Source organism: Mus musculus, chromosome 12 (genome assembly GCF_000001635.26).
Source record: "Mus musculus strain C57BL/6J chromosome 12, GRCm38.p6 C57BL/6J".
NCBI classification, from domain to species: domain Eukaryota; kingdom Metazoa; phylum Chordata; class Mammalia; order Rodentia; family Muridae; genus Mus; species Mus musculus.
Window position 1 is genome coordinate 107,618,991 of NC_000078.6, and position 24,453 is coordinate 107,643,443.

The 24,453-nt window shown below is 46.4% G+C and overlaps 1 long non-coding RNA gene across 2 annotated transcripts in view; it reads right to left on the bottom strand.

Moving 5' to 3' along the window:
* Window positions 1–5,207: 5,207 nt before the first annotated feature.
* Gm33236 overlaps window positions 5,208–24,453 on the bottom strand; it is a 25,718-nt gene continuing 6,472 nt past the window's right edge. The window contains exons 3-6 of one of the 2 annotated variants that reach the window (XR_872972.1): window positions 16,784–16,822; window positions 16,486–16,567; window positions 7,758–7,828; window positions 5,208–5,747 (exon numbers count right to left, since the gene is read on the bottom strand). This is a non-coding gene — a long non-coding RNA (predicted gene, 33236). Of the gene's footprint in view, window positions 7,829–16,485; window positions 16,568–16,783; window positions 16,823–24,453 lie in introns of both variants that reach the window. The other variant, XR_381906.4, reaches the window with a different exon arrangement.

The window sequence follows — 24,453 nt, forward strand, 5'->3', positions numbered from 1 at the left end:
AAAGATATCCTCAGTGTTAGAAAATGAAAGTTATTAGTTTATCATGGAAATTTCTTGAAAGAACATTGAGGGCACGGGAGTATCTCTGTATTTTGATATAAAATAGGTCATGAATGTCCTGGGAAGGGAGAAACGTTATAAATAAACTACAATATCAAAAATAAGCCAAGGAAGGAAGGAAGGAAGGAAGGAAAGAAGGAAGGAAGGGGAGGAGGGAGGGAGGGGGAAGGGGAGGGGAGGGGAAGGGGAGGGGAGGGGAAGGAGAGGGGAAAGGAAGGGGAGGGAGAGGGGAGGGGAGGGGAGGGAAGGGAAGGGAGAGGAGAAAGAAAGAAAGAAAGAAAGAAAGAAAGAAAGAAAGAAAGAAAGAAAGAAAGAAAGAAAGAAAGACAAAGACACAAAGAAACAAAAAAGAAAGATCTGCAGTTTTAAGGAGGAGAAAGGTAAGCTAGGTATATGTAAAAGCTAGGTATATGTAAAAATGTATGCAATCAAAGGAAAGTGAGTGGAGTGTTTATGAGGAATGCAGGCTATAAGGCTGGGTGCACACTCCTGGACACCCAATGAAGGTTCAACCATTAGAGAAGTCACTGCTGGTGGTTAACCATCTAGACATAAACAGAGCTGTTTTCCACCGTATCTCTCATAGACTTGAAAAACACATCTGTACAGTGACTTTTCAAAAATGTTTGTTTCCCCCAAACATGACAAAAACTTCACGATGGACCAAAAATAAACAAACAAAAGAGAGAGAGAGAAGTCGGTGAACTTAATGACATAATATGGAGGGATTATGGGCCGTACTCTCCACTCTTTGTACTTCTCTTTCTACATTTCCTATGAAGATTAGATAATGATTCTATAATCAGGGAAAGTAAACTAAAATAGAAACAACTTTATCCCAGTGGAAGCGTAATTTTCAAATAAGTAGGCTTTTGTGTAAATATCGGAAACAGCAAGCCTCAGCCCGGGGAAGCTCACAGCCGTGGTGGACCTGGACATGACGGGACCACAAGGAAATGCTTGGGATAGAATTTTGAGTGGGAGGAAGGCACACATAAAATGAAGAACCCACCCTTCCCCCAATAGTTGTTGACATAACAGTAGAAATAACGAGTCAATTACAGAGGAAGGGAGCCCAGCATCTGACTTTATATACAGAAAAGACACGGCTGGTTTCCATTCCGTGCCGTTCTGACAATGAGAGGTACACACAGGCCCTAGGAGGGAAGCTTACATCTTGCTTTTACACAAAGAATAGCTGAGGAAACATGCTTGTTCCAGAGGCCAATGTGGCTTGTATGTGGAATGTTTGCCAGGATTCACACGGTGGAGCTTTGGTCTAACCTGGGGCACTATTCAGAAGTGGGTCCCAGTGAGAGATAGTGAGGTCATCAGCATGCTACCCTAGGAAGAGATCCATCTCTGTGTGTCTCTGGTTAATCCCGATGAGTTATTACGTAAGAGCAGTGGTTATGCCCCCTACACCGTCTCCAAACATTCCTGCCATAGTTCTCCTCCACCATGATGTGGTACATCCTGGGGTCCCTCTAGAGCTGAGTGACACCAGCATCGCAGTCTTGGAGCTACAATACTAGATACTAAATAAACCACCTTTAAAAACATCTCACTAGTAGATTCTGTCTTTTCATACACATACCCTATGTATGTTTTAGTTACTTTTCTGTTGCTATGACAAAACGCCATGACCAAGGCATTTACAGGAGGGAAAAGTAATTTGGGATTTTGGTTCCAGAGGGACAAGTCACTCCTGGTGAAGAGGGGTGGCGGCACGTATGGCAGAGAGCTCACATCTTCCATCACAAGAACAAAGCAGAGAAAGCAAAGTGGAAGTGGTGCAAGTCTTTAAACTCTTTGGTGCCCTTCCCCAGGGACATAGTCCTCCAGAAAGGTCCCACATTCTAACTTTGTCCCAAACAGGACCTCCCAATTGCAGACCAGGTGCTCAAACATCTGAGGCTATGGGAGGCATGCTCATCGAAACCCTCACAATGCATTTTGAACCCTGTTCCCCCAATATCCTCATCTGTCTCTGTCTTACACTACCCAGGCCCCTCCCCATAAATTACATTCCTTGATTTGCTGTCTTGGGGTTAGTTTGGTGTCCCACAAAGGCTGTATGATCCTGTTTGGATCAAACCATCAGATTTGTAGGTACACAACTGTATGCCCAGTAGGTACACAACTGTATGCCCTGTTACTCTCTCTAATAATCTATTGGTTGCCATCAGATCAGCAGTGTGTGGTAAGACCCTTTCGAGTCTCTTCCCTTCAGCACTCAACCTCAAGCATTTTGTTATAGCAATGGAAAATGGATCAAGAGGAGTAGAAAAGCATCCAGATACAGGGATGATACTGAGCAGTAAAGATTTGAAATTGACTTTTCTACATGATTTCCATCTGACTGCTCCAAGAGCATGAGAAGAAGCTAATAAACTCCCAGAGTACATCTCTTTAACCTTTGACCTCCCAGACACCACAAGGGCATTTGATTGCTTCTTGGTTAAGAAGTATTTTCTGTCTCCTTGCCTGCTCCCACAAAAAGCCTAGCGTGTTCTGGCTCCTATTGCCCATGACTTAATCCACCACAACCCTTATCACCTTCTGGTACAGTTAATCTTAGTTGTCAACTTGGTTGGATTGAGACACACCTGGGAGTTTAGCAAGTATACTCAGGATAAGTGCTCATGTTTCCAGAGATGACTGACATCAGGAAAAGCAACTGGGGTAAGGGGGGCGGTACAGGAGGAGTTACTCTAGATTTCAGCACCAATATCTGATAAGCTTTTCCCAGACTGGAGTGAAATCAGATGACGGTAGGAAGCCAGCCAAGGCCTGCAAGCTTCGTTCTCTCAGAGACAGTGTGCACCATTGCCACACCTGGCTGTGGGCCTTTTCAACATGGCCTCACACCAAGAACTCTCCTGGGAGCATCCATGCCCGCCATGTGGACCCAGGCTTGCTTTTCTGGGGTTGTTCTCCCTTGTTCTGAGGCTTTCAGCTTCTTGAACCAAGTAGTGGCTGCCATTTTGGACCTATGTGGCCCCCAATAGTGGAAGCCAGTAACAAACCCTCTTTTAGACTTGCATGTGCAGATTGCTCTTATCTAGTGGTTTTTTTTTTTTTTCCGTCTTTGGAACTCTGACAAATTTACCATCCTTAAGCAGCCCCCTTTACTCTCTACAAACTGAAACCTGGGTATTTCTGAAATAGCACTCACTGCTCTGTCTCCATGTAGACTGAGCTTCCCCAGAGTCTAAGCAGAGAGCACTTGACAATGTTCTATCCATTGTTTTCTTGCTGATCTACCCATCAGGAAGTCAGTGGAAGTGCCTTCCTCCATACATGGGTCCCGTTAGAACTCTCAAATTCCATAGACTTACTACTGTCAGCTTATTCAGAAATGGCTTCTCTTGACTTCAAACGTATCTGAAATTGTTTTGTTCAATCAACACCCCCCACAAAAACCACCCTAAACCATACCACATGTCCAGCTGCCTCCACCCTAGGTTAAACATCCTTGGCCTGGATGCTTGCCTCCATCTTCGTCAATTTTTTTTAAACTCAGCCTCTGATTCTGTTGCTTCTCAAAGGACACACATGTCTATCTATGACATCTCTCCCTCTCTTCATGCAATGCTCAACTCTTCTTCACTTCCAGTTTGTCCTTGGCATTAGATTGATTATTTGATTAGTGCTAAAATTTAAGCTCTATAAGGATGAGGTCCTCTGCTTGTCTTATTCACAGATAAATTTTCAAAGGCTAAGTCTAGGCTGGTATGTAGCTTGTCTACAGTAAATTATGAAGTAAATTAACTAGCAAAGTGCAATGTTCTGGTCATAATCTGTCGTCAAAGCTGGCCTGAAAGCACTGTGTGTGTGTGTTTGTGTGTGTGTGTGTGTGTGTGTGTGTGTGTGTGTGTGTGTGTGTGTGTGCTATATCTGTCACCTGGAACATACATAGGGCATCAGTAGCTTTCATTGGATTAATGAGAAGTTGGATATTTATTTCATGATTGCACAAGCAAACCGATCCTTGTGGCACTATAATACCAAGTAGTTGTACTTGGGAGACTGTGACAGGAGAATTGAACACTCAAGGTCACTCTGGGCACTTAGTGAGAACTTGTCACAAAATCAAAAGTAGAAACAGGTCTTGGGAAGTAACTCAGTAGCAAAACTCTTATTGAGTCTGCAATAAGCTCAGGAGTCCCTGGGTTCAACCCTGAGGTTTGCAAAAATAGGCAGAAAGACTTAAGTGCATGAAGAGGTGGAGGTGAAAAGAAATAGCTTATGCCTTCCAACCCTACTACCTCAGTTCTGTACTAGTATACAGCCAGCTTATTGCCCTGGGTTTGGACCATATGTCTCACTCTGTCGCCTGAGTCCTTCCTCCTATCCCATGTCCCCCTTGGGGTCAGTAGATGAGAAGGCACAGAATCAAGGACTTGGACTCCAAGAGAAGGTGAGAACACAGCAAGCTCCTTTATTAATTCACGGGGGACGTCCTGTATACCCTCCACTCACATCCCATTGGTCCCAAGCAAGTGTGTCCTCTGGTGACCAACATTTATGTGGAAAGAGCTGCCACCCTGGCATGGGGGCCTTTCTGTCCCTCCCACATCACCCATACTCACTCCCTTCCTGAACAGTCCTCCCGTGACAGGAGCTACCACCACCCCACTTTAGGGATATGAATGCCAAGCATAGAGACGCTGGCTCCATTTGAGGAGGGGGTAGATGGGAGTTAACGTTGAACCCAGGCTTCTTGGCAGGGTTCCTGGGGGCCTCCGTACTTTGCCATTAGCTTATCTTGTCTCTTTAGAGTCTAGTGGGGGGGGGGAGGGTTCTCCAGATTGTGTTACCCAATGCCACCAGCCACACACGGTGTCCAAGTATAAATCAATGACAATGAAATGCACGTTGGATCCAGTTTCTTCGTGTTACTAACCACATTTCTTTTCACTCGCCACATGTACCCTGTAGCTGTCATACCAGAGACCAGAGCATCTATCTCCCTTGCACATGGCCCTGATGAACAACACTGACTAAAAATACAGGTTCCACAAGGGCAGAGAATCTTTTATTTATTTATTTTTATTTATTTATTTATTTATTTATTCATTTATTTATTTAGCTGGGAAAGAGGAGCTCCCACAATTAGCATACAGGGAATTTTAATAAATATTAACCACCCACTCCTCAGAGATGTCTTTTTGCTTTCTGGTGGCAAGCAGGGCTCTCCTTGCTGCAAATAGCCAACATTCATATAAATCAAACTCTCCCCCACTGGCGCAGGGGGAGACAGCTCCAGGGCCAGCATCCCCCGAGTGGCTGTGACATGCACACAAGTCCTTTATCTGCCTATTTTACTCCTAATTAGAGATGTTTATTGTGTTCTTTGTCCATATGAATTTTTTTCTTCACGAATATATTCGACTACTTAGCAGTTCTGAACTTCCATACCCTAGAGAGAAAGCTGGAAGTCAGAGTCTATTAAGGATGTGTGTAACACTCAAAGTTTTCCAGGACTGATTTGATTTTCTTTCCTTTCATTTTCTTTTCCAGTAGCTGTGTTCCAGGAGCTCGATAACCTCTTGGTTTGTCGCCAGCAGCCGGCCATGTGCTTAACTGTGTGCCACAAGTGGCAGATGCTCAGGTTCCACAAGGTGTCTGTGCTGAGCTGGTGGGCACAAGGGATTTGCAAAGATCTGCTGCTGTCTTTGGTCCTGAAGAAAACAGGAGTGGGGGGATTGGGAAGTCAGATCCTGGAGCCCCAGGGCCTCCCCAGCTTCTGAATAAAGAGAGTACTGGCATGATCTTTGTCCTTTCCAATTGTTTGATTGGGATTCATGAAGCATTAAACTGGGCATCAAGAACAGGAGATAACCCAAGTGTGGCTCCAATTCCCACTTCTGAGGGAGGAGTACAGGAAAACAGTCCCCAAAACCAGTAACACAGGAAGTAACAATAAGAAGTGACGACAAGTTACAGGACCAGAGTGGCAGGAACGGGCTCTGTCAAACTGAGTGTTGCGAGGGACTTAAGGACACAAGGGGGCATAGGCTATGAAAAAGCCATGTAGCGTAGAGGCTGACCTTGGTGTGTCTACACAAAGGAAGATAGAGAAAAGGAGATCTGGATGATGACAGGCAGAAGTTGAAAGAGGAGGCTCATGGGTATCAGAAGGATTTGGATTCAATTCAGAGCTCTGGTCATTGAGTGGCGACTTCATGTGGCTGACGTTTTGGAGAAAAAAAAATGTTGCATACAAGAAATAGATATGATGCGGTTATGAGAGAAAGAGGGGAGACCATGAAAAGACAGCAGCTGTAGTCAAGGAAGAAGGCATGCTGTGTGGAGCCTGGTCTGAGGGAGGCCAGCTACACATGTACGGTGTAGGTGCATGGTGTGTTACAAATGATGTCAGAAGGCTTGCAAGGTACGGGAGAAAGATGCCTGACTGGGGTCCAGATTCCACAAGCATGAGAGAGGGGCAAGGAGATGGCCTGGAAGATAAAGTGTTTGCCTTGCAAACAAGTCAGCCTGATTTCCCAGAGCCTAAACAAATCATCCCAGTGTGGTGGTGGACATTTCTGACTCCTGTGTTGGGGAAGCAGAGATAAGGTGGGGCTCACAGACCAGGCAGTCCTGCCTGCCCCATAAGCTTCGGACCAGTGAGAAACTCTGTCCCAAAAAATAAAGTGGGCAACTGCTGAGGAACAACGTCCACAGCTGACCTCTAATCTCCACCTGCAGGGACATACTTGTACAATCACACACACACACACACACACACACACACACACACACACACACACACACACAAAGTATGGGAAAATTAGCTAAATGTGAATTTCAAATAAACATTCGTTCTTCCATGTGACTATGAACCATATATCCAAGAGGTCTTAAGGTAAAAATGAATTTTTCCCTTCTCTGAAATGCAAGTTTAAGGGTTCCTCTAGATTTTAATCTGCAATCAAATTAACTATGCATGTGACACTTGCTGGTCATCCCTAGGTGACCTGTTGTTGAGCAAGCTGTACAAGGAAATATTAGGTCCCAGACAAAGGGAATGGGTTTCTGAAGGACCCAGGCAGGTATAGCTCTGATGCCTTGGTAGAGGGACAGTGGCACACAGCCTGCCACTTCCAGCATCACCGTGGCTCAGAAGTCACACCAATGGCCATCATTCTACTTAGCTCTGGTAAGAGCCTTCTCTCCAAGTATGTGACATTCCCCTGTTATCTCGTGAGGACCACAGATGAAATTGGACATGATGGCCTTTTGTTCATCTCCCAGAAGTCACCTGGATCTTGAATGCCTGTTGATGTCACGACTATTCCTGTTTAGTCCGGTAGGGAGGACCTGTCAGTGTCAGAGATGGCACCTAATTTGTGGCTCAAGCCTATGGGGAGAGAAGGGTTCATATCCAGGCCCATCCAGCCCAGACTGGCTACCTTTTCTCCATGGCTTGATTCCCCCTTCACCCCCAAATGGCACTTGCAAAGAGAGGAGCAGTGCCCTTGAGCGGTGGTGCGCAGGTCTAAGACCTATAGAGAAAGTGAGATGTCCAAAGGATGCAGATGCGAACTGTTGCCTCTGCCATGGAATGCTGAACTCATGCGCATCCACCAGGATGGGAGGTTAGATCTGTGTTAGCTCCTCTTCTCATCCCAGTGACGAAATATCTCAAAGAAGCCATTTCAGGTAGCAAGGGGTGGATTCCAACTCACGGTTTCCAAAGATAAGATCCATCACCGTAGGAAAGGCACAGCAGCAGACATAGGCAAGAGCCCCCTCACGTCTGGATAGACCAGAGAGCAGAAAAGAGAACGGAATGCAAGACCAGGCTGTAAACAGTCAAGGCACACCCACCCTCAGTGACCTGCTTCCTCCATCTGAAGGTCCCGTAGCCTCCCCAAACAGCAAACCAGCTGGGACCTATATTGTGCAAACACAGGGGCCTATGGGGAACATTTTACAACCAAACTCTACCAACCAGAGAGGTGGGAAGAGATGGGGAACAGCAGGGAGGAGAGGCAGAGAAAGAGTCTGCCTTCCAGAACCTGTTCACAGAGGGAGCCTTGGGTGTGAATAAGAAAACACCTGCCTTCCTGCAATTGCTACTAAGAGGCAGAATAGGACATTAAATAATGGCTTATTGGCGTGTGCATCCTCGGCAGGGAAACAATGAATGATTTCAGAGAACTATATTATTACTGTGTGTTTACTTATCTTTTTCTCTCCTTACCTGATAATCATCTGTAGCTCCATCTGTCTTCTTAAGGATGCGTGAGGAAATAGAAAAGGTTATAGGGGACAAAGACCTGCATACGAAGACTTGTGTTCCCCGAGCGGACTGCGCAATTGTTTGTTTTTGATGAGATGACAGCGAAGATAGGATTGTTCAAAGGAAACGCTGCTCAAATCTCATCAAGCTGTCCCTGCCTCCCTCGTGCTTGTGCATAGCCCCACCCAGCACCGATGCTCCTTAGGAAGCCATGCACCAATGACAATGAATGACTGACTGGGAGGAATGCACGCCTCCCCATCCGTGGAGACCCGTGGGGTTTCTGCGCCATTGTCTAGTGGCAAAACTAGGTCTGTAAACTGTTTTCCAGATGAACTCAATTGTTGTCCGCCTTCCTCTGCCCCATGTTAGTTTAGCCTTTCTCTCCAGGGCACTCCCATTCCCCCAACCCTGCTCTATTTGCTGCCTTCAAGATACTATGTATCTGCTGTTCTATGCTATCACCTGTAGCCCTTACTTCCAGGGTCTAGTACAGAGCAAGCTTGCTTTCTAGTTCTTCCGTCTATCTTCCCAATTGTCCCTGTGCCCCTCAGATTTGGGACCACATTCTGTATATTTCTATAGCCTCGTGCTTAACAGAGTCACTGTTCCTCGAGTTTTGTCTAGTACATTGATGCATTTCCAAAATTTGTGAGTTAATCCTGGAGTCCCGGACATGCGCTCTGAGACTCTCCATCCCCGGCCAGTAATGCTACTGAATGGCTTTGTGTTTCAAAGACCACCCTGCTGGTTCTTTATGGGCACTACAGAAGGGATGCCTGTGCTATGCACAATATTGAGACACTGAGAGGGGGCTCTGCTGGAAGTGTTCTTCTGCCTTGTTTCTTGGTTTCACCCAGAAAACAGAGGCCACAGAGCACCACAGACTCTAAGCGCCATGCAATCTCACTGCTGTGGATTATAACACCACTGGGTCACTGAAATACTCTGCAGCCTTGAGCCTCGTAACTTTCCAATCCTGCCCCCCTCAGTTCCTAGCTCTGACCAAAGGGAAAGAGGAATGTATAGACCTCACAAGGATGCTGTGAACGTCAGATACTGATTATAGGTTAAAAAAAAAAAAAGAATGCCCCCATCCTCACTGTCATCTTTTCTGTGTAGCTGTACATTCATCGTTGAGTGTGTCTTGTGGTAGCCACCACTTGAAGAAACCCGGAGAAATTTCTTATGCTCCTCCAGAAAACCTTCCCTATGCCTCCTGCAGGCCTTCCCAGGGTCTCGCCTTCCTACCCTTGCATTACGGTGTTCACTTCCACAGAATAAACACCCCTTTCATAGTTGGCTGTGACTTGGCCATTTCCATCTTGGTCACAAGGTTGGCTCAGCTGGGTCCTCTTATTGCTCAAACGCTGCAAGCTGGACCAGACGGTCCCTTCAGAGCTGTCACACGGCACTCATGGGTGGACTCTCACAGTCAGATGGAGAACCCCATCGCTTCTGAGTTCTGAGTACGTTCTAGATAGGCTATTAGGCCCGACTGCTCAGCTTATTGACAGTTGAATGAGGTGTCAAGGTCTTAACTCTGATGGACACATTGTCCCAGTTACTGCTGGACAGCAAGTGATTTCAAAGCTTAGCAACTTGAAGCAATTTATCACTACTAACACTTAATGGTTCTGCAGCTCAGGAATGTATTTATCAAGAGACTACAGAATGTATATGGTATCACCATGAAACACTTATAATACTGTCACTGTCAATATCTAAAAGCTACTCATGTCTTACCTTCAAAAGTGATAATTAAAATGGTAAAATAATAATAATAATCTCAAGTTGGATTGTATCCATCATCACATCGAAATGGCTTCCTCGGCTTAGTCAGTGCAGACCACCTGCTAGTGTGTCTGTCAGCGACCAGATCAGAGTAGGGGATTGTTCCACAGACCAGCCTCCATTATTCAAAGAATCCAGAAAGAATAGGCTGTGGAATTATGCTGATTTTTAAATATAATTTTCCAGTCGTTTAAAAAGAATAAGTTTTTCATTTAAAGAGCCAGCAGGATCAGCAGGCCACTAAGTTCTGTTTTAGTCAGAAATCAGTGGGTGGGAATATAAAGTCACATTTTTTTTCTCCTCCTAAATGGAAGCAGAGAAGCAGAAGATCTAACGAGTTGTAATCAGCCAAATTTCCTTTTTAAAAAAATAAATACAAGAGAGAAGGGTTGGAGTTTCCATCTTACATTGTATTTCTTAATCCAACGTAGCAGTGACAAATTACCTAGCCCACATGCCTTTTTCTGTATAAAACCTTTTGAGGGGGAGTAGGAGACCCCTCTGAGAACTCATAATCTATGAAAAATCAGAGATTTCGAAGCCAGGCTATGCCAGGGCCATTTGTATGTGAGACCTGGGGACTGTGTTTATCTAGTGGTGCGTCCCTAAATCCCACACCATGGGACTGCTCAGGGTCACCGGCCCTGTATGAAAGCCAGGCATGGCTGCCATGTGGGTCAAGTGCAACCAGAGATCTGCAGTAGGAAGCTGGAGGTTGGAACCAGAGAATCTATCACCCAAAGGCTGAGGGTTGACAGGCCACTTGAGCCAATGCCACTAATGGCTTCCCTGGCCCACGTTCTTCATCTTCACAGCACAATTTATAGTTCTGTACATTCTGCTCAAGGGTCACATGATAGGGAGGCCCAGAGAGGATGTCCCAGGGTTCCTGGTGTATGTGAGTGCAGTAGAGAACTGTAAAAAGTAAACAGGGGGCATATCTGAGTGATCCTTCATGGCATTATGGGGAGCAGTGGTTAGCTGACTACCTAATTTGGGAAGAACTGATGCTATTGTTTCCAATGGTCCAATGCGATGGACCACTTATGGATTGTCTTTTACGCCTTAGAGTCCGTCCTCAAGACGGGTGTGTGAGCCCATGGTGTGTGTCCATGTGTGGGGCTGTAGACACACTGAGCAGATCCTATGCACACTGCAGTCACTCAGGTGAGCTGCAACAGGAAATGCAATGGAGGCCCTTCTATGTGAAGAGCAGTCTGCCATGTGGTGCCAACTAAGCTGGCAGGCTCTCGTCAGTGTGTCGTGCTCTATGACAAGGCAATGTTAAAGCTGTGGACACTTGTGTCAGAACAGCAGAGTGAATATCTGCACCACTGAAGCCACAATGTCCTTGTCTGTGATAGAGGCTAGACCATTTCCTGCCCAGCCCCACTGCTACTTTCCCCTTGGGATTAAATGAGCTGCTGCACACAATGCATCCAGCCTGACAGCTGGCACACAACATAAGTACACAATAAAAGTGGGCCATTTTGTTCAGTCCTCTTGAATCCCATGGTTACAGCACAACCGTTGTAGCCTGCCCTGCCCTGGAACTCTTGGGGCTAGCCTTGACCACATGTTTTGATCACCTTTTGCCAAGTCCATCCCCCAGACCTATGGTTTTTACAGCCGTGCTAGGAGATGGTGCCCCCTCCTCACCCCCCTCACTGTCTCTGTCTGGTGCATGTGGCCAGGCACTAATTCAAGTTAAGTCTTAACTGACATGGCCCTCCAGACTTCAGCTTTCACCTCCAGCCGTAGAAGTGTCCAAAGCCATTCACAGTGGGTGTGTCACCCCTTCAAAGCTCCTCAGGGTCAACCTGACCTAACCACATCTTATCTGTTGCTACATCTCAGACAGTGACCCCTTCCCACAGCCCTCCCCGAAGTCTCCTTGCTGTCCAAAGGGCCTGCTCCATTTCTGGTCATGGCTTTGACTCTACATTTTAGGATGCGGGATATATATATATATGTGTGTATGTATGTATATATATATATATATATATATATATATCCATTGAACCACTCAGTGCTGTAAATGTTCAAAGTCCTGGTCTGGCTCTACGTTCCCCTATGTAGCTGGGATCTGGGTTTAATGGGTAGCTAATCACCATATACATTACAAGAAAAATGCAGAAGCCAGGGTATGTAGAGCAGCAGGAGTCCTATAAAGTACTCAGTCTAAAGCTCCCAGAAATTTCCGGGGAGAAGCCAGTACCCCCAGTCCTCCCCTGGTAGCCAGAGGATGAGGCACAATCCCAGAGCGTGTGTGTCACCAGGAGATGCCTCCTCTCCAACAACTTCCCTGACGTTGGGAGCTTCCCATGTGACTCTAATTGTGATGGTTTGTATATGCTTGGCCCAGAGAGTGGCACTATTAGAAGATGTGGCCTTGTTGGAGTAGGCGTGTCACTGTGGGCGTGGGCTATAAGACTCTACTCCTAGCTGCCTGGAAGTGAGAATTCTGCTAGCAGCCTTCAGATGAAGATGTAGAACTCTCAGCTCTGCCTGCAGCGTGCCTACCTGGATGCTGCCATGCTCCTGCCTTGACGACCCTCTGAACCTGTAAGCCAGCCCCACATATATGTTTGTTGTCCTTTATAAGACTTGCCTTGGTCGTGGTGTCTGTTCACAGCAGTAAAACCCTAAGATACTAATCTTACATTCAAAAGCCACAGGTCCATTTCTAGCAAGCTTAGGTAACTCCTCATTCCCCAGGACACGAGTGGACAACAGAGATCTGGGCAATCAGGAAAACCCACAGTTAGATATGGGTAACAGTTGGGTTGTGTTCAAGACAATCCATATTGAGCTTCGGATATTACAAGACACACAGCTGTAGACGAAAAAGGGTGAAAAGAATCTGAGGTGTCTTTATTCTGTTTGTCCAGGCAATCATCGGATTTGGGGGTATATAAACTTTGGTAGGTAATGCCAAACTGAAATCTAGGATTACAATCAAGAGGAGCTTGGGATGAATTTTGCCCCAGAACCACACAACTTCCATGGTCACCCAGCCAGGGCATTGTCAGGTCCTGGGTGTGTTTGGAAGATAATCTTTCTGTTTAGCTTCTATCCTTTCACATGGAAGAATGAGCCAAAGGGAACCAGGGCTATTATCAAGGGATGCTGTGAGGTTTGAGTGGTATCACTGGACTATCAGGAAAAGTACATTACAATCTACAGAGCCCAACAGGTGACAAGCCACAGCTCATGATGGTTGGCATTGCTGTTGCTACTTACAGGAGTTGGGTCTCACCTGAGCACCTGTGCTGTGGCCTCCAGTATCTTCCATATATGCCTCTGTCTATTTACTTGTATGCTTTATTTTGCAAGGGGATTTAAGGCAGTTTATACAGAATGCAGCGGCTGAATGTTAGATGGTAACAGGAAGCTGAAAATGGGAGTGAGGCAGGAGGAAACATTGTCATATTTGGTGTAGTGTAGCCTGGAGCTTCTGGGCCTCACACTGCCAGCACAAACAGAAGGGAGAGAGCCTTAACAATCCGTTGCTTGGCTAACGAAATGGAGAAACAACAGGTGGATCAGAGGGTTATACCATCATAACTGAGAGTTTCAGGGACTCAGACAAACAGCTGACCCCGGCTGGGCTAAGGCCCATAAGGAGGAAAAGCATGGATATTTACTAATATATTCACAGGCTCCAGGTTGAAGCCTTCTTTGTCTCCCTCTACCACACAATCTTTGTCAAAGCCGTGCCAGGCAATATGGCTCTTTCTAGAACACTCTAACACCTCCGTGCTTCCCCAGCAGTCACGGATATCAGTCAACTTGGTGAAGCAAGGACTCCCTCCCAGGTGATAATTACAGACTGGATTTTTGAATAAAAGAAAAATTGAAAAGCCTCAAAATCCTCCTGGGATTAGCTGACCCTGATTCTCAGCGACGGAATTTAGTCCGAGAACTTTCTTCTGCTCAGCGATGTGTCAGCTCCACCCCAGGATAGGAGACTTAACTAGGAACGGCAGACAACAGGGAGGAGGTGGCCCCCATCACTGTTTATTTAGCAAAGAGAGATGCCTTCCTTCCACTGAGGACCAAGTAGTGGAGGCAAAGGGGTCTGGAGACCAATAGCATTTATCCAGTTCCTTCCTTCTAGGCAGTCTGGTAGTCCCTGTCACTCCTTATCCTTATCCTTACGTCTTCTCTCTCTCTCTCTCTCTCTCTCTCTCTCTCTCTCTCTCTCTCTCTCTCTCTCTCTCTGCCTTTTCCCTGTATCACCTCACTGCCTCTCCCTCCAACTCATCTCTCACTCTTTTCTCTTCCTGGCTGATTCCAAGTCTCTCTCTGTCTCTGTTTCTCTTTCACTCTCTGTTTTTCTCTCTGTGTCTCTCTGTCCCTCTTGTTCTCTCGGATGTGTGCTTAGCTTTACTGTTTTGTATGTTACATTAACATTTCTAGGGCGTGGCCAATCTGGATGTGCACCTGTATGTGGTGCATTTTCGTGTGTGTGTGTGTGTGTAAACACTCCTATGTGTATAGATGACAGCCAGAGGACAACATCAGGCTCGATCACTCTCTGCCTTATTCCTTGAGACAAGATCCCTCAGTCAACCTGGAGTCAGGCTGGTGTCCAGCAAGCCCCAGGCATCCTCCTCACACGCCATTGGAGTCACAAGCACACATGTTGCCACATGCAACTCTTTACCTGGGTCCTGGACATTTGAGTTCAGGTCCCCATGCTCATGAAGCAAGCTCTTTGCTCACAGAGCCATCTCCATGAGTCCTGGAATTAAGATTTCTCATCCGATGTCCTACAGATGAGAAGACTGCCTCTGTGAATCTGTCATTCTTACAAAGATCTTTAAGAATGATGGTGAGGGGAGTGTTGAAGAGTATGAGAAGGACTTAGCACAGTGCTGCTAGCTCTGGGGACAGAAAAAGATGCCGCAGGCCAAGGCACATGGGTAGTTTCTTGGAAAGAAAGAAGAACAAGAAGAGGAAGAACAAGAAGAGGAAGAAGAAGAAGAAGAAGAAGAAGAAGAAGAAGAAGAAGAAGAAGAAGAAGAAGAAGAAGAAGAAGAGGAGGAGGAGGAGGAGGAGGAGGAGGAGGAGGAGGAGGAGGAGGAGGAGGAGGAGGAAGAGGAGGAGGAGGAGGAGGAGGAGGAGGAGGAGGAGGAAGAGGAGGAAGAGGAGGAAGAGGAGGAAGAGGAGGAGGAAGAATGGATTGACCCATGGCTTCCAGAAGACAATGCTGCCACTAACACCAGACTTCAGCAAAAGGACACACAGCCCATGACAGGCTACTCACCTATAAACCTGTAATACACTGCACCATGTTATCTTAAGCAATTAACAGGTCCCAGAGGCCAAAGGACAGACAAGCATCCCCCTCAGCTCTTCCCTTTTTTTCTATTCTGCAGCGTTTCTCTTTGACCTTATTGCTGTCCCTGATCAGCCATTTCTCTTGGTCAACTTAACATTTACTTTCCAAATGCTTTGTTTTGCCCTCTCTTCACAGTGGTATTTATTGATACAAAGTTGCTTCTAAGAAACTGAGCCTAGAGCTGAGGCCCTGGGTTTTCTCCTTGTTTCTGTGTATTCGGTACCAGTCCTGGTCTTTCTCCTGTGATGATGGCTTATTCCATTTTTTATTATATTTTATATTTTATATTTTATTTTATATATTATTTTATATTATTTATGAAGCTCAGCCATCTCTCTATGTTAGTGCATAGAGAATAAGGTTTATTCTCTAACTATGTAGCCTTAACAACTAGGCTACCCTCCTGTCCTCTGTGGCCTTCTGCTAGAGCTCAGGCATTGGTCCTCCCCTGAAACTCCACACATTAGTATGATGGAGCCCAGACCCCAGTACAATAACATTGAGAGGCAGGGCCTTTGCCAGATGATGGGGTCATAAGATTCTCACCCTCACGGATGTGGGTGGTGCCTTCAACAATCTACCTAAGGGAGTTCTTTCCCTACAACCCTTCCACCACAGGAGAACTCAACCAGAAATGCTATGTACAAAACAAGGACCCATCTAACCATCCGTCAATAGATAACCAATCTAAGGCTGTCTCGATCACGGACTACCCAGCCTCAAGAACCATGTGTAGTCCATTTCGGTTGTTGGTAAGCCACTCAGCCTGAGGCATTTTGATCCACAACCTCAGGGGTCTATGCTAGCTCCCCTAAGAGGCTGTAGACTCCTACTGTGAGAGATGCTGGGGGTGAAACCTGAGAGAGAGAACCAAGCCTCCCTCCACACCAGCCTTACTTCCTCCAGGGAAAGTAGGCAGCTAGCATTGTGGAAGAATCTTGGAAATATCCTATCTTAGAAACCTAGCTTTGAACAAGAGTAGCAGAATAAATAAATAAATAAATAAATAAATAAATAAATAGACTGTTACATTGTAACTAAGGCAGCCAGGCAAGATGACAAGAGCCCTTCCTCATCCCAGAAGACACTTGAATGGAACACAGCCGTTGGTACTGATGAAACAAAAGGAAGACAGGGAAGGGCTTACAGATTATTCAACATCACACACCAATACTATCCCCAGTCATGCCAGCTCTTATGCAAGGGCCAGTGATGTTCACACAGTTCCTTGAAGCGAGAGCAGTTGGTCTCCACTGAACTCTAAATAGCTGCATGTTCTCTTTGTTCTACCCCCTGGCTAGCTGCACCTCCCTAGGTCGCTTACTTACCTTCGTGATATTCAGGATTGCCACAGCAGCAGTATTCTCCTGGAAGAGACAATTGAGTGAGACTTGGCAGTCATAAGCTCACTGACCGGTACTAGTTGCTCACTTCTACAAAGCTCCAAAGAAATGAATCCCAGACACCGACAGGAGACCATCTGATTCAAGGTCCCGAAGAGAGCAATGTCATTGATTTGTTACACTAGGCAGGCTTCTGTCATCCCCATCCAGACTTCAGCATTTAGTGCAGAAAACGGGGACCAAGGAATGCCTTCCCATTGCCATTTGAGTGGGCTCATGATAATGTGTTCCTTGATGTCTCATTCCCTTCCTGACAAATACTTGGGGTTCACAGCCATCAGAGCCAAAAGGGAGCCCAGACATCACCTTTGTAGTACTACAGAAAAGTTTTTCAGAGAAGGGGAGGTATAGGGAAATAGTATTTCTTGAGCAGCTACTAGCCCCTCTGCAGATGTCTTGGACTATCTTCTCAGAGGCTCTGCTCCCACCCATCCCCCCAACCACCATGGAGACAGATCATTGACACTGTAGGAGCCAGAGCTCTGAATTTCATTTAGCATTTAATTAACTAGAGTAGACTAGGCACTCCATGGCACCACCGTGATTGCAATCTGTGAATGAATGGGCATTTTTATCTGAAAATGATGACCAGCTTATCTTGTGTCGCACAGCTATCACACATGATAGGTATCTCTCGTTATCCCAGCCAATCAAACACAGAAAGTTTATTAAGATTCTATCATGCGAAGTTATCGCCAGCGATAGGATTTTTCATCTGAATGTGCAAGGATGCAATACTGTATTTTGTCGAAGAGGCCCTCGGGGAGAACTCGGGCAGGAAAGTTATCGTTTAGGAAAGTCCGTTAATCTCAGTCCATAGCAGAGCAGTTGGCAAGGATGGCCACCCACATCATGAGCAAAAGCAACTAGTGACTCTTTTTCTTGGAAAACGAGTTGACACCATTACAGAAAGAAACAGGAAAAAAAAATAACTGTGTGATCTTAGAGTAAAAGGGGAAAGAACTTGCAAGGGGAGTGTAGGCTAGTTAGCTCAGCCTGAAAGACATGGGCTTTGAGCATCCTAGAGTCCACAGCGAAAGACAAATGAGATGGCTTCTGTGATTTGTGGGGCTCACAAAGTAACTTGTCTGTGACTTCAGAGATGTCAATTTTCAGCAAGACTGGTTTTAGATGGGGAACTTGAAGAAAATCATTCACCCAGCTACTCAGCTGTTCATCAATACGGTCAACTAATGCTGTCGTCAATTCACTGTATATTGACTGCCGTGTTGGTGCTGGGTCTCCAATGATAGCCAAACTCACCTTCCCTTATGGAATGGACAGGTCATGAAATGTGACAGGCAGGCAGTGTGACCCTACAGTGCCCGTGATATGGGGGTGCTTCCAGCTTCAGGTGACCAAAGGTATAGCTAACTTTCCCGTATTCATTCAAAGACAAGATAGGACTCTGAAAGAGACATATTTGTAGAGGAGAGGTGGGTGATGTGTTTGTGGGCCCTGGAATGAGAAATGACTTCATACCATGACTGACAGCCACGTGAGGGTTGACTGACAAATGTTAGCTTCCCTCCCATGCTGGGAGCTCTCTGAACCATTTATGACATCTCCCAACTGACTGCCATCCTTCTGGGTTCTAAATTAAGGAATGAAGCAAACAACAGAGGCCCCAAGGAGAGCCACAGTCAGGGTGCAGATGACGTGGTTGGTTTGGGGATAATCACGATTTCCTGGGCGCCTTTACAACTCATCCAAATGAGCTGGGGAATACTGTCCTTCCAAGGCCTCTGAGAACCTGTAGAGGGATTCGGTAAGCTTTCCTGAGACTTCTGGAGTTTACAAAAACTCTTCCATATTCTTGGTCTCACTTGATGCCCATAATTCTGATGTGAAGGTAGCAGCAAGTGGCACAGAAGGCTGCAAAACACCATCTGAACTCTCACTATGTCGTATTCCTGTTTGGGTACCTGCCCCAGCCCCAGCCCCTCTCCCCGCTCATGCTGTGAGCTCTCAGACCCAAGGCAGCCTCTGCATTTCCACAGAGAATTCCAGAAACCTTGAGTGGACTCGGGGAGAGTCGCACTGCCTGGGTGTTGCACAAACGAAATTTTTACTCTGTCCACTGCCATAGGTAGGAGCAATAATGGACAAATTCAAAATACAATTTCAAATCACCTATTCCCTGTACCAAGCCCAACAGGCAGGCCTCAGCTCTCCTCTACGTTCCTTTACCGTCATCTTCCCGACAGTTGTGGGAGCCACTTGGAGTGCCTGGGCTCTGTCTCCCTGCTCCATAACTCCATGCTATTACCTCAAAACCTCTGACAAGAATGCCTCTCTCGACTCATTAGCTTGGCTTCCTCATTAATTCATTAGCACTTGGGAGCCCCAGAGATGATCTTTCTCTTCCAACTCGTGTCTCTGCCCTTACAAATTTCACTTCTGAGCGTTCCCTCACATTCCGTTTACTGTGACATCGTTTATAAAATTCTCCCTCGACAGGAGAGGAGTCAAAAAAAATAACTATATATCATTTTAAATTGCTCTGGCTGGTACCTCTGCATTTTAAGGATATCAAGGTGGGGGAAATGTGCTTAATGACAGGACTACACGTGGATAAAGGGCTGACAGGGTGATTGCGATACCAGGTGCTCCCACACACCCGTTAGCTTCTTCCTTTCTGGGCCTCCGAAGCAACGGGTGTCAGGTCAGTAATTAGACTCCCGCACACAAACTGGAAGTGCCACCTGACCTCCTATAACACAGCCATCACTCCCACGCATGCCAACTTCAATCTGAAGTACGCCATCACCGGTTGCCATCTTTTCCCTTCAAGGCTGCCAGAAGTTCCCAGGGACATCTCCCACCTCGTGCCCAAACAGGTTAATGAAGTCTGCACTTCCCTCGAGTGCCAAAGAACTCATTCCCAGGGAGGCAGTGCCCATGGTGGGTAACACCTAACATCAACCTCCACAAAGCTGGCTGGCTGGCTGGCATATCATGTTCAAGGTTCAGGGCTGGCTGGCTGTACACATGTTCAAGGTTCCTTTGTGTTAATTTCCTTGATTTTTTTTTTAATTCACTTGGTCCCTTGGAATAATACAAATGGCATAAGAACCTAGTGACTTAACTCCAAGCTCCGTAAAAGGCACTGATTTGTCTTGGTGACTGATTGGGGTCTGTTATAGCTGGATATTTCCAGGCTAAGGTTCTCAGGGCAGAGAAGGAAGAAGGGATGAATCTCATCATTGCATGTACACAGGAGGATCCCTGCCTGCCTGCCTGCCATTCCAGAGCTAGGGTTCCAGGTTTAACAGCAGCAGGTGTTGGTCCAGATGAGCCATCTCTAATTGAGGGCAGACAGAGAACGCAGCGGATCACTGAGCAGCTGGTCTTTGCAAACCTTTGGTTATCTTTGAAGAGGCCTACCAGTAGGTTTCATGTCTGATCTTTGGCCTCTAGGGCTATCAAAATAGTAGGATTCCAAAGGAGGATGAGCAAGGCTAGGAAGGGAACACCTACGTACCTGTTCCCCAGTCCTCTGTGATGACAAGCTTCCCAGTTTCCTTTCAAGAAAATGCCCTCTCTCAATGTCAGCCTCTACCAGTCAAGGTGCATTTGACTCTTCCCATGCCAGCAAACCAAGGGGCGTGTGCAGTCCTCACTTTAAACTGACACGAGAGGTTCCAGAATCAGAGGGAAGGGTCCTTGCTCTTCGGGTTATGCTATTGAACTAGGTTTTAGCATCTAATGAGATTAGTGGGTTGCTGGGGGCTCATCATGGGAGATCGTCTCAAAACAAAACCAACAAATGTGTAAAGCCAGATTGGATTCACTCAGCCCTTTACAGGATAACACAGTAAATAGAACTGTGTCCTGGCCAGCCAAAATCATAGGGGTTCCGGGGACCTCTCTCATCAAAGCTAAATGGGAGCGTGGGTCCCACAGCAAAGATGAAACTTAGTCACCCAAACTCCAGCATAAGACAATCTTGGGAATTGACTCTGAGTCCCAAGTCTCAGGGTTTCAGGAGAATGGACTCTATAACCACGCCAAGGCAGTCTGAACAGAAACTACGCAGACACCACCAGAGAGACGAGACCACTTCCTCTAGTTTTGCTCCTAACCCTGACAACCACAGCCCCACTGTGCATCAGGATCAGTGCGAAGGTTAAGTGACCGGGGAGAGGGGGGATGCTCAGTCTCGGAAGGAAGCCGTGTGGGCCTGCGGGCCTGTGGGAGAGAGGGTCTTGGAGAGCAAGGGGTCTGAGTTTATCCTCATCCTAGGAATCTTCTGGCCTCTATCAGCACTTGGATTAGCATCCTCACAGCATCAGAGAACGACTCCTAAAATACCCAAGAGATCTGCTTATTTGGCCAAAATGCTCAGTGCTGGAACATCTATGGAGACTTGTGGAAGGCCAAAATAAGGAAAATCCAACATAGGGGTTGAATTTAAAGCACCCTGCCAGTGGTACCTTATGGAACACCCATAAGGTGTGTGTGTGAGTGTGTGTGTGTGTGTGTGTGTGTGTGTGTGTGTGTGTGTGAGAGAGAGAGAGAGAGAGAGAGAGAGAGAGACAGACAGACAGACAGACAGACAGAGATACAGAGAAAGAGATACACAGAGAGACAGACAGAAACACAGAGAGAGAGAGAGAGAGAGAGAGAGGATGAGGGAATCTTTATTGAGAAAATGCCTCACGAGGAACCTGTGTGCAAGATTATGAGGCATTTTCTTGATCAATAATTGCTATGGGAGGGCCCAGCTCACTGTAGGCTGAGTCACCCCTGGACTGGAGGTCCTAGATTTAATAAGAAAGCAGGTTGAGCAAACCACAGCCTCTTCTTTAGATCCTGCCTTCCAGTTCCTGCCCAGACTTTACTCAGTGACAGAGTTGTAAGCAGAAATAAACCCTTTCCTCCCCAAGTTGCTTGTGGTCATGGTGTTTCATCACAACAACAGAAGCCCTTGGCACACAGATATGGGGGCGTGGGGGGAGAACATGAACCTAGGGCTTCTCACTTTCTATTTGGAGGTAAGATCTTGAACTGATTGTGTAGCTTTTGCAGACGTGGAATGTATGATGCTAGAGCTTCACCCTCTAACACTAGCAGGGGTTTCAGGCCTGGGCCACCGTGCCTGAGTTTATAGTCTTCAAAACAAAGACCTAAGTGGCATGTATAAATCACAGGTAATATGATTTTATAGGGCATAACTGTATTGCTCTGCTTTAACCCAGCATTTCTATAAAAAGCAGTAGAGAGGCAACAAACATGGAAATGCAGGCTCTGTGTCGGGGTGTGAGTGCCAGCATGGTGGCGTCCGCAGTCTACGGAAAGGCGACGTGTTCTGCATCGAATCCCGTGTTAACTCCGATATGTTAGGTGAAGTTTTTACCGGTCATGGGAGAGAGAAATTCTTTGGCGTCTTGATCATTACAAAGCCAAGGCTTAGATGTGGAAAGCAGCTCCGTGAGGTCTGTAACTGCTGCTCATGACCTTGGTCTCCCAAAGCATTGGTTCCTGGGCAGAACCCTGAAAGCTATGATGAAGCCCTGTGTGGGGCTGTGCCTGCCCAGGCTCAGGGGTCACCCAGAATACAGGTTCCCTCTCTCCCCACTCTTTAATCAGGAGGATGTCTTTCAAAGACTGCTCTGTAAACATCAACAGGCTCATGATTTGGTGGTCTGTAAACACAAGCTTTCTCATGTTTTCTGCCAGAAACAATCTCTAGGCAATTTGGTTTGCACCATTCTCTGAATTGGAGACTGGGATAAGAAGTCATTTGGGGGAGATGAAAAACTAAGGGGGTGGGAGGAACAAGAAAGACAGAACCACACAGATGATTTCAGTGGAATGTGGCAAATACAGAGACCAGGGCATCCACAAAGTAGCAGGGGAGGTCAAGTAGAAAACACAGTTTCAGAATGAGGAATCAAGCTCTTGGCAACAGTCATGTGCCATGGCCTATGTAGTCTAAGCAACTTTTCTCAATGGGGTCTTGTTATTTTCCATGATGGAAACTGTTAATCACCCATGAGAATGACAGTGGGAGTTATGGGGGAAGAGTCGTTCCACTCCCATTTGAGAAACAGAAAGGCAGGCGTTTAAGAATTTGTGAAGCAAACAAGACAACTCAAGGAGTGTATGACACAGTGCTTATTACAGTACCAGGCCCAAGACAAGCAGAGACAACCATTGGCAGATGCAAGAGACTCCCTGACAAATGAAGATGGATAGAAGATCAGCCCCTCTGCCTCTCCTGGTGGCTAGCTGACAGACTGCCCCTTCATCCAATGCATGAACAGTTTGAAGAGCCTCCAGGTCGGGAAACACACACTGTGAGAAAGGAGGACAATCCGAAGAGCAAGGGCAGATGTGGATTCTCCACCTCCCCCATCACACCACTTTGTCCATTGCTGCTGTGTGAGTTAAAAGGCTTTGGGAAAATACGAAGAACAATGGGAGTTGACTCTCCCCAGCCTGGCCTAGAGCATGGTGCTTGGGGACGATGATGGTTAATATTGACTGTCAACCTGACAAGATCCAGAATCACCTGGGAGATAAACCTCTGGCCACATGTGTGAGGAACTATCTAGATTAGATCCACCCTGGCCATGAGCAGCTCCATTCTGTGGACTTTGGTCCCAGGCTGACTAAAAGAGAAAGGGCAGGCTGAGCACCATCACTCCTTGCTGTCTAACTGGGTAGCAATGAGACTGGAGGCCTCACACTCTTGCCACCACGCTTCCTTGCTGTGATGGACTGTACCTCTCAGCCTTCGAGTCAAAGCAAACTTCCCTTCCTTGAGTTACCTATGCCTGGCGTTTGGTCACAGCAGTGAGAAAATTAACTACTATGGGGAAAGATTAAATTATTATATGGATACACACACAAACACTCAAATGGCCCTTTCTTATCCAAGCACCTCTTAAGGATTATTAGTTAATCAGAAATTAAGTAACAGGCAGATGTTGATAAAATGTAACCCAAGGAAACAGAAGCCAGTAGAAGAAATCTGATGTTAAAAGAAGTCACCTGTTGTCATGGGAATAGAAACTGACGGCTAGGCATGGGGCTGTACACCTCACATCCCAGTGCTCAGACAGCTGAAGTAGAACACCACTAGGTCAAAGCCAGGCTGGGCTACACGGTAAGACCTCAGAATTCGAATCACACAAAGAAGGAAGCAAAAGGAAAAAGAGGAGAAGCTGCAGTGGGGAAGAGTCACTAGCTTTGCTATAATTTTCACAGACATTTATTTTCAGACCCAGGACACACAGCACACAGAGATGAAAGGAATGGAGATGGATTTGCCCACCTGATGTTCCTGGTTCTCAGTCTACTCTTTCTCCTTTGTTAACATGGGATGAAGGAGCCCCACTTCTGAGGTGCTGTCAGATTGGAGCTGGAATGCATAGAGCACTAGCCAGAACCCTGGCCCACAGTGAACAATCAGTCAGTCGCCTAACATGCTCTCTGACATGCAGAAGTATCTCTTGGCAAATTTGCATGGACCACAAATCAATATTGGCCCTGTAATCCTTTGGATTCTTAGTTCCACTCCCAATTGCCAATACTTAAAATGGAAGCACCCGGGCTGCTTGTCTCTCAGTCTGACAGCCTCGGGAACT